Below are 15,186 nucleotides of genomic sequence, written 5' to 3'. Positions count from 1 at the left end.
AAGTATAGACAGCAGATTAATGGAGGACAGCTAGAGAAGCGGGAAGAGGGATATACATTCCAAGAATAACATATGGGACACGGTTTATATTAACATAGGTAAACATACATCTTCCATCAGGGTCACATGGAACCTGCCCCAAGGCCTCCTGGACTGCCTTTTGAACTAAAACAAAAACTTCCCTAGAGTAGGAAGTGTAGGTAGAATGAGTAGCCCGCTATATCCACTGTTTCCGCAGTGTACCAACTAGGGTTGCCATCTTTCTTGCCCAAAAATACTGCCCATGCTAATTTGCATAATTAATTATATATGCATGACATCACAGGATACAAATATACAGGGGGAATTTTGTCCTATTCTGACTACTATACCTTTTTTATTTCTCCTGTGTGGGCCTGTGTGGTGAGGGTGTGATGAGGGCAGATGGAATTACCCTAGAGGCAGAAGGCATTAACCCCTTGTGTTCGTGATGCCAGGGTGTGGTTTATCCTATACACCACCCGAAGGAATACCACTGGTTCCTGAGCTAGGCACAGGGGCAAATAAATACTCCAACGCCGTTACAGAACAACGGCAGCTTTACTGAGTCAGACAGGTGAAACAGTCTATACAGCTTGGCTGGGCCCCAGGAGGTGACCAGGGACTTCAGAAACCTCAGGGCTTGCTGGGACTTATGGTGGACTGGGACAATTTGCTGCAGAGCCACACTGACTAAAGACAGATTGACTTGGACTGACTGGACTATGGCAGACTATGACTGACTTCACCCCTTCTGTAGCTTACCAGGCTTTGACTTGACCTGTGGGGTACGGGACTTTAGGATCCGTGGCTGCGTGGTAGCTTTTAGGCTTCTTTAGGATTCCAGACATATACCTAGGGACAGGAGGCTCCACCCAGGGCTTATATGGGGGAGACTCTGGTGGGGTCCCATAGGTCATCCTTAAGTCACATGGTCACTGATACCTCACTGGGTGACAATCACATAACAACAGGTCTTAAAGCTATAACACATTTTATGTACTGTACATTATATGGTATAACATAGGCATTTAAGGAGTAGGTAGAACACAAGTGCAGGGGGGGCCCAGGGGTCACTGTATGGAGGCTGCCTGAAAGGGCAGCAAGGGTACAGGGGTGCAACTCCTGATCTGGGCCACCACACCTGTATGAGAGCTAATTTTTTGCACCCCAATCTGTAGTTTTTAACAGTACCATTTTTATTTTGATGGGACTTTTTGATCACTTTTATTTAAATTTGGAAGTTTGACCCAAAAAGAAAAGAAACAGGAGTCATTCCTACTGAAAAAAATGTCATCACCTTTATTTAGATGTGACTATGATGAAGTATAAGTAAGAAAAAACAAATATAAAATAAAAAGCAATGCAATGAATGTATACAGACTATCAAACCCAAATACATTGGTGGGACACATGAAAAAGGTCTCCAGCCAAGTGGCAAACAGTATACCACATAACTTGTAAGGTGGAGACAGTAGTTGAAGGCTCAATAGTATATATAGTGGAAAATAAGGAGGGGGGGGGGGGGGGGTTCAAACAACCAACCCTCTACCTGGTATCTAGCTGGGCCACTACATCGTTGGTGTAAAACATAGCATATGAAGCCACTTCACTTACCCATGACCTTACCTGTCCACACCGTCCCATGTACGTTTCGTCACCCGGACTTTCTCAAGCATCCCTAGTGGACCAGCGTAGTGGACCATGTATTAGCGAGCAGTCAGCTAGATACCAGGTAGAGGGCTGGTTGTTTGAACCCCCCCCCCCCCCTCCTTATTTTCCACTATTTTTACTATTGAGCCTTCCACTACTGTCTCCACCTTACAAGTTATGTGTTATACTGTTTGCCATTTGGCTGGAGACCTTTTTCACGTGTCCCACCAATGTATTTGGGTTCGATACTCTGTACACATTCATTGCATTGCTTTGTATTTTATATCTGTTTTTTCTTGCTTATACTTCATCATAGTCACATCTGGTGACCTTTTTTAACGGTATTATAAATAAAGTTGATGAGATTTTTTTCAGTAGAAATTGCTCTTGCTTCTTTTTTTTTTTTTGGTTCAAGCTACTTATGAAGCTATACTGATACACTTTAGGTTAGACCCTCAGCGCTTAAGTACTTATATGATGTGGTATCAAGATTGTAAAACAATATTTCAGTGCTGTACCCTCCTGTGTCTAAATTCGGAAGTTGCAGTTAGTTACTAACTACAACTCCCAGCATGCCTTGATATAGCTTGTGGCTTAGCAGCTGCCCCAAACAAAAACTACAACTCCCAGCATGTTGGACTATATAGTAGTATATAATATAGGTCAGTGTTTCCCGATCAGGGGTGCTTCCAGCTATTGCAAAACTACAACTCCCAGCGTGCTGGGAGTTGTACTTCTACAACAGCTGGAGGCGCTCTGGTTGGGAAACACTAACCTTTATTATATACTACTATATGTCCAACATGCTGGGAGTTGTAGTTTTTGTTTGGGGAAGCTGCTAAGCCACAAGCTATATCAAGGCATGCTGGGAGTTGTAGTTAGTAACTAACTGCAACTTCCGAATTTAGGTTGGAAAAATACTGGCCATTGCAGGGTGGCCAAAATACCGTCTGTGCTGGTAAAATACCGGCCAGATGGCAACCCTACTACCAACACTATCTACTAGAGATGAGCAAATTTTTGAAAAAAAAATATTTGCGGCGAATTGCTATTAAAAACATCTATTTCTTGGCTACAGAGAGCCTCAATAGGGGTGTAGAACACTTTGCCTTGTCGTAACATGCATAGGGAGTGTGCTGTGTTAGCGAAATAATACTGTTATTCAATATGACATGCAGATTGCAGGCATCGCTATTAGAATCACTGCAGCAGAGCATCTGGATGTGGCAGCAGGGTCGGGAGACTATATGGCGTCACAATTTAAGAGATTAAAGAGACTTTTTAATGTAATTTTTATTTAATTTAATTTGGATTTATTAATTTTTTTTAAATCCTTTTTTGAGGACCCATTATGGTGAGCATCGAGCTGGCGGTCTGCCGCGAGGCGAGCTACCACCTGTTCCAGCCCCTGCCTTTCAGCGCACCCCCATGCTCTAAGTGTCCACTTGAAAAGGGAGGGACTGCAGTACCAGCACATTCAGCTTCTCTGCCATTGGATAAGTGGGCGCATAAAGGTAGAAGTGGCTGCAGTGAAAAAGCTCGTACTTGTATCTTAAAATCGAGCTGTTTTAGCCCCTGCCTCTCAGCGCCCCCCCTCCCGACTGTGAAACTGCGAATGTTTCATTTAATCAATTATGGTTTATTGTTATCACTCCAACCTGTTTTGTATGATTCTTGTGGTAATTCCAGAGGTAATATATGACAAAGACCATAGGGCTTCAAATTTGAAAAGATTTAAGAGATTTTTTTACATTTTAATTGAAGATTTTGATTAGATTCACAAGTTTAATGTCCCAGGTGCCTGAACCGTTTACTTTGAACTAATACTGTATGACCACAAAATCCAACTTAACAAGGAGTCACATGGCGATACAATGACAGAGCCTAGAGGTGGCAGCAGCCCAACTAGACCATAGAGCCTCACAATTGAAAAGATTAAATATATTTTCTAAAATATAAATCGCCTAATTAGAGAGCTGACTCTGGTACTAGTGTGGAATGTAGCAAGAAACTGCTAATGCACATGTTTTGGTGTCAGTTCTGTTTAAAGTCTTTGGAGTGGGGTCTGGCAAGTATCTGTGAGTGGGTAACCGGATTGCAGTTTGGGTTACTATTAGGGCTCTGAGCAAAGGATTTAAGTTTATCAGTGGCTGTTTGTGCCTTTCCATGCCCCATAATAAACAAATTATTTGTAATATAGAGAGATGCAACATAGAAGGGGAATACCAGGGAGTCAACATGCAACAGCATGGTGTATGAACAGGAGTGAGTCCTGGGTAGTTGAATGTTTCAGGATATCAAAAAAATTGCTCAAGTTTAGTATTTTAGCTACATAAGTAATGTGAAAGGCAAGCAGCGCCCCACCTTGCTTTTAAGAGAAATATTAAGGATGATTCCAAGAAGTCCATACACCCCACAATATATAAGGAATCTCTTAGCAAATGTGGGCTCCAACTGAAATACAGTAGTACAGGGAGAGCAGATAAACACTGTGGGACGGCACTACCTCAAGTTTCCCCCAACCACTGTAGACTTACAAGTCCTGATGGTGGCCCCCCACGGGGATATGAGGTAGAGCTCACAGGCAGCCTTTGGAAGGCCACAAGTCACAAGTCATTCCCCACTGGGGTTATCAAAGGCAGGAGCCCCAGTGCAGATAGGAGGAGAAAGTGCAGTAGCTCCCAATATAGCCTGATCTCTGTGCTTAGGGAGGTCCCAGGCTGCAAAACTAATGTTGGGTTGACAACACTGAGGGGAAACCGAGCTGCAGGAATGGAAACATCCTTGATCAGCACCACAGCACACTGAAGGCAGCACCGCAAGATGCCAGAAACTTGGAAACACACAGCACGGGAGATGGAGTGTGGCACGTGCAAAAGGGGCCCAGCACTAGCTTCAGGTAAGGCATGCCGTGGACTCAGATGTGTGTACAGGCTGCAGAGGGCATCGACCAGTGGTAGCAATAACAAATACTGTCAGGTGCAGGAAGTGAACGGTCAAACTACTGAGGGGCTAGGTGGTTAGGAAAAGCTGGAAAATGGGGGCATGTTGCAAGAACTCACTATCTACACGTCCGGATCACTTTTTTGCTAAACTAATACATGGTTATTTTATATGTGACCAATAACAAATACTTTATCTTGCCTGTGTACATTTCAGTTTTGTATTTCCAAGCTCTCATTAATAATTGTGCAAGCATTGTTATATCAGCATACTTGTACATGTCTACTGCATTTTTATCTAGTTCAGTCTGTTTTATTTAATGCATACGCAAACAGCTTCTTATATACTGTTTTGTGCACATCTAGACCTGAATACATATGAAGAAAGGGTTTTGGGGTGTGCACTGTGTATTTAAAATATTTCTATTACAACATAGCTTATATGGCATATACTAGTTTGTGTGAAACCAAAAGCAGAAATACCGTACCATATGTGCAACCTATGCAGCTACACAGGGGCCCAGTATGTCGTTCAGAGTTAGAAAGACTATTTGCTGACTGCTTCCTGTTTATCTGACCATGTACTTAAAAAAAAAAAAAAAAAAAGCACTGTGGTTAATTTGTTTTTGGACTTATAAACTAACTCCCCAGCAATATTCCTGCAGTTTAATTTGTTTACTCCCACCTTAATTGTATCCATACATCTTAAAGCAGTAGTGCCGTAAAACATAACTCATCACCTATTGAAAGTGTAGGGGATAAGTTATAGATTACAGGGAGTCCGACTGCTGGGACCCCACGCAATCTCTTAAACGGGCCTCGGAAATCTGCCAGAAGGGACAGTTCCGACCTTCACAGCAAACTGCGTCCGACATGCCCCCTCCATGTATCTCTATGGGATACATGGAGGGGGGTGTCAGCCGCCGCTCCGTGCGGGGGTCGGGATTCCCCCTTCCAGCAGAATGCTGGGGCCCCTTTCAGGAGATCGCGTGATCTATAATTCATCCCCTATCCTTTACAGAACTTCTTTAAACCGTATTATTATGAGCAGCTGTGTCATATGATCCTACCTGACCAATTCAGAGTTGATCTCTTGTGTATACATTATTCCATGTGTATCTAGTCCTTTTTACCTAGGCCGATTATTGGATGAATGAACATTTCTAGGAACACTTTTTATCGATTACCTATTCAAACTGGACAGCGATCAGAGGAAGAACAGGCAAGTGCTGTTTGGATCCTTTTAGCGGCCAGTTAAATTATTGTTATCAGGCACGAGTTCTGTGGAACCAGCAATGATGAATTTAAGGGGCCGTACAAATTATCCAGAGATCATTCAAGTGGACAGGATTAAGTGAGCCATATGAAAGGTATCATGAAAGGATTTGCCCAACTGAAAAAAGTCTAAGGACTTTAAATGAACTACAGGATTACATCAGCAACCATCAATTCTGCAGCTCACAGATGCCGACCTTCACCCACTATGCTTCATTGTTCCTGTTACACTGTCTGCCCCCCCCCCCCCACATATAGACTGGTTCTGGAGATATAATGTCAGCCTTAACACCTTGGGGTAGGAGGGTTTGTCCGTTTTTGCACTTTCGTTTTTTCCTCCTTACCTTTTAAAAATCATAACCCTTCCAATTTTGCACCTAAAAATCCATATGAGGGCTTATTTTTTGCGCCACCAATTCTTCTTTGTAATGACAACAGTCATTTTACCCAAAAATGGAAAAAGAAATCATTGTGTGACAGAATTGAAGAAAAAATGCCATTTTGTAATTTTTGGGGGCTTCCGCATCTAAGCAGTACATTTTTTGTTAAAAATGACACCTTATCTTTATTGTGTAGGTCCATAAAATTAAAATGATACCCTAATTATATAGGTTTGATTTTGTCGTACTTTTGGAAAAGATCATAACTACATGCAGGAAAATGTATACATTTAAAATTGTCATTTTCTTACCCCTATAACTTTTTTATTTTTTGGCGCACGGGGCGGTATGAGGGACTCATTTTTTGCACCGTGGTCTGAAGTTTTTAGTGGTACCATATTTTTTACTGATCGGACGTTTTGATCGCTTTTTATTAATTTTTTCATGATATAAAAAGTGACCAAAAATATGCTATTTTGGACTTTGAATTTTTTTTTTGCTGGTATGCCATTGACCGTGCGGTTTAATTAACGATATATTTTTATAACTTGGACATTTCCGCACACGGCGATACCACATGTGTTTATTTTTATTTGCACAGTTTTTTTTAAATGGGAAAAGGGGGTGATTCAAACTTTTATTAGGGAAGAGGTTAAATGATCTTTATTCACTTTTTTTTTTGCAGTGTTATAGCTCCCATATGGGCTACAACACTGCACACACTGATCTTTTACATCGTTCAATGGTTTCTCGTAGGAAATCATTGATCAATGATTCTGCCGCTTGACTGCTCATGCCTGGATCTCAGGCACTGAACAGTCATTCGGCGATCGGACAGCAAGGAGGAAGGTAGGGACCCTCCTGCTGTCCTACAGCTGTTTGGGATGCCATGATTTTGCCGCCGCGATCCTGAACAGCACCACTGAGCTAACCGGCATTAATTTACTTTCACTTTAGATGCAGCGTTCAACTTTGTGGCCCCACGTTATAGAATGGGAGTGGGCGAAGGGCGTACAGGTACGCCCTCCGTCCCCAACAGGTTAAATGGGTACTCCAGTGGAATTTTTTTTTTTAAATCAACTGATGCCAGAAAGTTAAACAGATTTGTAAATTACCTCTTCTAAAAATAGTTAATCCTTCCAGTACTTGTTAGCAGCTGTATACTACAGAGGAAATTATTTTCTTTTGGGATTTCTTTTCTTTCACGACCACAGTGCTTTCTGCTGATACCTCTGTCCATTTCAGGAACTGTCCAAAACAGCATATGTTTGCTATGGGGATTTTCTCCTGCTCTGGACAGTTCCTGACATGGACAGAGGTGTCAGCAGAGAGCACTGTGGTCGTGACAGAAAAGAAGTCCAAAAAGACAAAGTACTTCCTTTGTAACATACAGCAGATAAGTACTGGCATCAGTTAATAATAATAATAAAAAAAAAGTTTTCCACCGGAGTACCCCTTTAAATGGGGTATTCTGGTGGAAAACACATTTTTAAAAATCAACTGGTGCCAAAAAAGTTAAACAGATTTGTAAATTACTTCTATTTAAAAAAATTCTTCCATTACTTATCAGCTGCTGTATGCTCCAGAGGAATTAGTATTGTTCTTTTCTGTCTAACCACAGTGCTCTCTGCTGAAACCTCTGTCCGTGTCATGAGTTGTCCAGAGCAGGAGCAAATTACCATAGCAAACCTCACCTGCTCTGGACAGTTCCTGACACAGACAGAGGTGTCAGCAGAGAGCACTGTGGTCAGACTGAAAAGAACTATACAATTTCCTCTAGCACATACAGAAGCTGACAAGTACTTGAAAAATTTAGATTTTAAATAGAAGTAATTTACAAATCTGCTTAACTTTTTGGCACCAGATAATTTTAAGAAATTTGTTTTCCACTGGAGTACCCCTTTAAGGGACAAGGAGTGTAGTGAAGTTTTATATCACTGAGCTCTATCCCTTCCTTACATAGGAATCAGAACATAGCACGAGCAGCTTGAACAGTCTACACCCTCTGTATAGCCAAAGGCATCATGGGAAATATAGGTTGCATTAGTGGAACCATATTATTAAGGAAGAAGAACTTAAGATAGCAGGCAACCCATAAATATCACATCAGCTAAAACAGGTGTAAACAACACATCAACAGTTTCCCCTGCATTATTCTTTAATGTCGCCCATTAGGGGAGCGACCCAGTAATCCAGTCACTATTGACTGTGGCATCTCAGTAGTTAAACTAACAGGATTGGGGTTATTTCTGAAGTACTGAAAACAAATTCTATATAAACAATAAAATAAACTTCTATAGCAAAATATCTACCTCAGACAACACTGAGCCAACTATTTAGCCCACAGGAAGTGCTGCCATGGGAACACCAGAGAAACTCATCTACTGGTAGCCTGTTGTGTCTCTTATAACCTGACAGAAAGTGATGGTGTTTCAAGGTCCACTAAACGTAAAGTCTACACCTTCTAGCTAAAAATTTCAGTTCCACATGCATGCAAATGCTACTAGACGCTCTCAGGGGTGGATGTGCAAATAGATGCAAAGATGTTAGATGCCACAGAGTCAAATACACTATACAGTAATTCAAGACAAACTAAATGTAGCACATTGCATTTCCGATATACAGTAAATTCACAAGCATGGATCCACACACAACATGGAGACATAAAGTGTACGATGAAGGAAAATATTCTATATGGTTGTAGCTGTTGATATGCTCTGGCATGTACAGTACAAAATATTTTTTTTTCATTTCTTTGACTATACTAATATGAGGCTTCCACTACAAATGTAGACTGCTAATTTTTTACACAGACTGCATACGACTGCATATCAGTATTAAGAATACCCAAATAAACCATAAGTGATGACTAAAAGAGATAAACTAAACCCTCTGCTATCTCAGAAACAAAGGTCTACCCCATGCCTGGTAAATCATTGGTGTGTACTGTATTTGTATCTCATACATTCCATTATAAGGGCAAAGATCACTCTAAGGAAAACTAACACAACTGGGTATAAAGTGTTATATTATCAGTAACTATAGTTTGAAAAATTTACCAGCTAATCGCCTAAACTTATTAAATAAAATATCTAATGCTCTAGAAAATAAAATATATAAATAAGGGAGAATTCCTTATTGGTCATTGACTGTAAAAACTTTTATAATTTTATAAGTGTGAATTTAATGGAAAATCATGTTGTAACTCTATAATGTATTCTATGTCATGCAGTGACTTTTTACCTAGTTTATCTATAAGGCCCCAAAGAAGAACAAGCACTACACTAGTATTTTGTAATTCATAACTAAAAATAGTGTGTGTGGACCCGAGCAGTAATGTAAAATCAAATGCTCTCTGTAACAACACTTGTTATATTACACTTGTTGGTAGTACATACCATCCACACTGTATGAAGTGACTCATAGGTGGATTAGGAATCCAAATTTCCAAGCCCTTTATAAATTGGCTTTGGCATATATAATGAATATGATTAACTAACATCACTAGCTTGTTTCCAACGTATTTAGCCACACATGGGGCATCATCACAGGTATAGGTAAGTGTTGGCACTAAAAGCAATTACTTCTAATTGGACCCATTTACACTCTTGTTTAAGATTTCCTATTGTTTTCCCATATGTTGCTAACTCACCATCAGCATTCCTACAGTGTCATCTGTTTCATCCAGGCGTAGCTGCATCCATACATTTCATTAGTGCCACTGGATCATGTGATCACCCGTTTGACAACCAGAAAAAAAAAACATGCTCTAATGTTAAGACAGGAGGTCAGTCTGTCCTGTGTCACTGACTTTCTGTGAACTATAAGATTAAATCATCACCTATCACCTAGATTGCTCCTCGCAGTTTAGACCTCTTTCCACCCAGCTCCACCCTCCTTGTTTGTCTGCATGTCTCCCTAGGCAAAAAATAAGGCTGAAGCTTGATTGTTTGCCCTAAGAGACCAAAAAGGCAGTGTCCATATAATGATTAACTGCATTATGATACACCTCATCTGATCAAACTGCCTGCCTCTGTGTGCAGATTCTGCGGTATGTCTAGTGTAATGCAATCGGACATTGCTTTCCTGTGTGTTAGACCAAGAGTAAAAGGCATAAAAGAAGACAGTCTGCAGCTGTACCTCATCTAATACTCTATAAGGTGAGTCTAGGGACAGAAGATCTAAGTCACTGATCTATTTAGCTTGCTGCACTTATATAGGACTCAGATATAGTCAATATGGCAAACAATTATGGCATATTACTAAAAATATGAATACAGTACACTTCATCATTTTATAGTAGTCTGTGCTGCAATATATAGGCACATTTTATTTCCTAAACAATTTATTTAATAATGAATTAATAAAATGCTAACATAATGCACAGTTGGGTCTCCTGTGGGGCTTTATGTCCTTATAGTATGTGGTTCCTAATTTGAATTACTTCCCTGTCCAGGTCACTGCATTCTTCCCTCTACTATATTTAGAAGATGTATTCTGTACTATATAGTTGTCTGTGAGAACCAGAACTTGAGTGGATTATTTTTTAAAGGGTATGTTACAGCCAACCACACATGGTGAGTGACAGTGTAATGGGAGCCAAGCCAAGTGCACCAATGTGGGTACCACTTTCTCTTAGCAACTCTTTGCCAAAAGAACATAGTGTTAAGTGGTGGACATTGCCTTTGATATCTGTGTACCCTAATAATGGGTATGGCCATGGGATGTCTTGCTGGCATAACCACTTTTAGAACAACCATATATTTAAATGTGTAGAAAAATACTGTAGGAGGAAACCCTGATAAAGCCCAGCTCTGCTACATCCAGTCAGGGACCCACTGGAAAACAAATATTCACCACATATACTGTTGTGAGAGCTTCTCCAATAATCTATATAAAGTATGTAAATGCTGGACTCCATTCTTGCATGCTCTGTAGCATACCAGAAGCATACCTGACCATAAAAAAAAAAAAAGGCATAACATAATAACATTATTTTATAGCATCAATATATTCGCCAATTATTTATAACACATCAGGTACATGTACAGATGAAAAAGGCATTTCATGACAACAAACTAATTAAAACAAAAGGAGCAGTGTTCTAAAGAGCTCATGATCTATGAGGAAATAAGGGAAGTGCTTGTTTTGCACAATGGTTCAGCCATCTTTTATAAAAAAAAAATAGGGTAGTAAACATTAAGTTAAATGGACCTGTCACTAGCCGGTATCTGTGTATATAAAGGCATGCAGAGCATTAGGACAGTGGATAAAGGGGGGGTAATGTTAAATGAAAGAGGTGTAATAAAAGGAAAGGAGATAGAGACGGTATATTGTATGTTTACCTAAAAACTACATGCTTATCACTGTTAATGTTGGGAACTAATCTGATTATCTAGTGACTGTGACTCCTTCCATAGAACTGGTGCAGCATGAGAAAAGTCTTTGAGATGGTAAAGGGGGAGGGGGGGGGCGAATTATGGAGCATGTTAGTCTTATGGTGCAGCATGAGAAAAGTCTTTGAGATGGGAAGGGGGGGATTATGGAGCATGTTAGTCTTATGGTGCAGCATGAGAAAAGTCTTTGAGATGGTAAGGGGGGGGGGATTATGGAGCATGTTAGTCTTATGGTGCAGCATGAGAAAAGTCTTTGAGATGGGAAGGGGGGGGGGATTACGGAGCATGTTAGTCTTATGGTGCAGCATGAGAAAAGTCTTTGAGATTTTAAAGGGGGGAGATTATGGAGCATGTTAGTCTTATGGTGCAGCATGAGAAAAGTCTTGGAGATGGGAAGGGGGGGGGGATTATGGAGCATGTTAGTCTTATGGTGCCGCATGAGAAAAGTCTTTGAGATGGTAAAGGGGGGGGGGGGAATTATGGAGCATGTTAGTCTTATGGTGCAGCATGAGAAAAGTCTTTGAGATGTTAAAGGTGGGAGATTATGGAGCATGTTAGTCTTATGGTGCAGCATGAGAAAAGTCTTTGAGATGGGAAGGGGGGGGGATTATGGAGCATGTTAGTCTTATGGTGCAGCATGAGAAAAGTCTTTGAGATGGGAAGGGGGGGGATTATGGAGCATGTTAGTTTTATGGTGCAGCATGAGAAAAGTCTTTGAGATGTTAAAGGGGGGAGATTATGGAGCATGTTAGTCTTATGGTGCAGCATGAGAAAAGTCTTGGAGATGGGAAGGGGGGGGGGGGATTATGGAGCATGTTAGTCTTATGGTGCAGCATGAGAAAAGTCTTTGAGATGGTAAATGTGGCGATTAGACAAAATATGGGCCTGGCTGTTGCATTTAGGTTAAATAGCATAGGGGAAAGTTTCAAAAGACCGATTAGTAATGAGTAAAAATAAGCAAGATGAGATGAGAAGGAATTAGTATGACAAGAAGGGTTTTGGCTGCTTTCAGAGTAAGAAAAGGGTGGATTCTGGAGTTGTTTTGAGATGCAGGTGGCATGCATATTCAATTTATTAGAAATAGAGAGAGTGAAGGACAATAGGGTAATATAAAATGCCAAATCCATGTTTAAATTTGGCCTTTTTCTCCATTTGGTAATGTTTTTTGGGTCAGTGACAGTTTTTATTTTTTATTTTTTTTTATTGCAGCATTCTCTAAGTATGGCTTTTCCCCCCCTCCCATAGACTTCTTTAGGTAGAAGAAAACACCCCCAAAAAATTAAATAAAAAACAGTTCAGGACAGAACTTAAGTCCATAAAATGAAAAAAAAAATGTTTTTCTTTTTTTCATTGCTTATCATAATAAATCATAGGTATATGGACTTGGGGGTGACATCCTATACACAACTGGGATAACATCCTATACTCAGGGCTGTATTTGCCATTAGGTTCCCTGTGGACCTTGGTCAGGTGAATCCACATGGGTTTGTGAATTTTATCTACATTTTTTGCAGCTTGTTTGGACAGACCTGCATGAAAAATATTCTAAAACTTGTGGAATCACCCTAATGGGGTGTGCTCAGTCCGAGTACCTAAGACAGCACAAGCTATAAATATAGCCTTGACTATACTGGCAGATCTGTTTTTAGCAATAGTAGTGTAGCTGTTAGCCCTGCAATGTACTGCTCTAATGTGAATAGATCTTATATTATGAGATAAAATAAAAATAATTGCCCCCCCCCCCCCCCCGCAATCTCCCGTATGGGGACCTGGCATTAAGACGGCTCAGCATGGCTAATGACCTCACTGAGGTCACACCCCCTCCATGCAGCTCTATGGCAGAGGCGGGGATGTATGAATGCTGCATCTCTGCCTCTCCCATAGAGATGCATGGAGGAAGTGTGTAGGCCACGGCCGAGCCAGGATTCGGACCCCCCACGATCAGACACTTATCCCCTATCCTGCAGATAGTGGATAAGTGTGTATGGCTGCAGATCTCCTTTAAGTATGAATTCTAGACAGTGCCAATAGATGGAGCCACCTTTGGGAGGGAAGTAAGCTTAGGTAAATTAAGGTCTCAGAAGAGCGAGCAATATTGTGTAACTAGGAACATTTTCTTTTCAGATCTTTAAAAAAGCTGGGTAACAAGCCTTGTGTTAGCTGTAATAGTGGCCATAATAACTGTCAACCAGAACAACAAATATAACAAACATGTAGATGATATGGAAGAGGAAACTTATTTACAGGACATTTTTAGATATTAGAGGAAATGCTCTATGGGAGTGGAGAAGGGAACAGCGTAATACACTGCATGAGTGAGATAGGGGAACTCTAAAGACTATCATTCCTACTAATATCTTTTTGTTCTAGTTGTCGTAAATAACAGTACTATAGTCCTTGAGTCCTTGTAGGTTTACAATATACATGTATACAGCTGATTTATTTTAGCAAACTGGTCACTTCAATTGACAACACCATGCCCATTAAGACTATTAGGCAAGATTTAACACCATGCTTATTGAGACTATTAGGAAAGATATAACACCATGCCTATTAAGACTATAACAGAAAAGATATAACACCCTGCTTATTAAAACTATAATAGAAAAGATATAACACCATGCCTATTAAAACTATAATAGAAAAGATATAACACCATGCCTATTAAAACTATAATAGAAAAGATATAACACCATGCCTATTAAGACTATAATAGAAAAGATAGAACACCATGCCTATTAAGACTATAATAGAAAAGATATAACACCATGCCTATTAAGACTATAATAGAAAAGATATAACACCATGCCTATTAAGACTATAATAGAAAAGATATAACACCATGCCTATTAAGACTATAATAGAAAAGATATAACACCATGCCTATTAAGACTATAATAGAAAAGATATAACACCATGCCTATTAAGACTATAATAGAAAAGATATAACACCATGCCTATTAAGACTATAATAGAAAAGGTGTCTATCTTTAATGTCTATAGAACTCATGTGACACATTCGACATGTTAAAACTCACCCGTTGCTTGGAATACTCGCTCTCAAGTAGCTATTTTCTTGTCTTGAAGGATGGTCTCCTGACTCCTAACAGAAGTTTAGAGGTAAAACTTTGTGAATATCCATTTCTCCCCAGAAATCTAGTGTAACTCTTTTAAAGAAACATAAAAAGAATACAGGTGTCCCTTATGTCCCAGCTAAGTGTTCTTACTTAATGAGAAGAACAAGGAGCGGTTTCGTATTAAGACGACTACGGTCAAAATCTATCAACTGGAACTGAACGGTAGCTTCCTCATTTTCTCATCTTGTTCAGTTTGCACTGACTTCCTTAACGGCTGTTTGCCACATTACTTCCTTTTACATTCTCTGTTTACTATTTTATCACAGAGGGAATGCATTGCATAAGCTCGAAGAATGTCACTGAACCAATGTCAATAAAGAGGCATTGAACTGTATGGGTAAAACATGTACAAAATCCGGTATCAGAGACAATTCTTTTCATTTTA

General features: G+C 40.0%; 1 protein-coding gene across 7 annotated transcripts in view; it reads right to left on the bottom strand.

Annotated features, from left to right (window-relative positions):
- The window catches only part of SYK (spleen associated tyrosine kinase), a 124,421-nt gene extending 109,454 nt beyond the window's left edge, over window positions 1-14,967 (bottom strand). For 4 of the 7 annotated variants that reach the window (XM_056525498.1, XM_056525557.1, XM_056525568.1 and 1 more), the window contains exon 1: window positions 14,703-14,871. The gene's annotated coding sequence lies outside the window, so the exon portion shown is untranslated. Of the gene's footprint in view, window positions 1-8,580; window positions 8,622-14,702; window positions 14,872-14,891 lie in introns of those variants that run through there. The other 3 variants (XM_056525507.1, XM_056525582.1, XM_056525529.1) reach the window with 3 other exon arrangements.
- Between the last annotated feature and the right edge of the window lie 219 nt (window positions 14,968-15,186).

This window comes from Hyla sarda, chromosome 1 (assembly GCF_029499605.1).
Source record: "Hyla sarda isolate aHylSar1 chromosome 1, aHylSar1.hap1, whole genome shotgun sequence".
In the NCBI taxonomy this organism is placed as follows: Eukaryota; Metazoa; Chordata; class Amphibia; order Anura; family Hylidae; genus Hyla; species Hyla sarda.
Note: the sequence above shows the minus strand (reverse complement) of the source record. Positions and strands in the feature narration are given on the sequence as shown.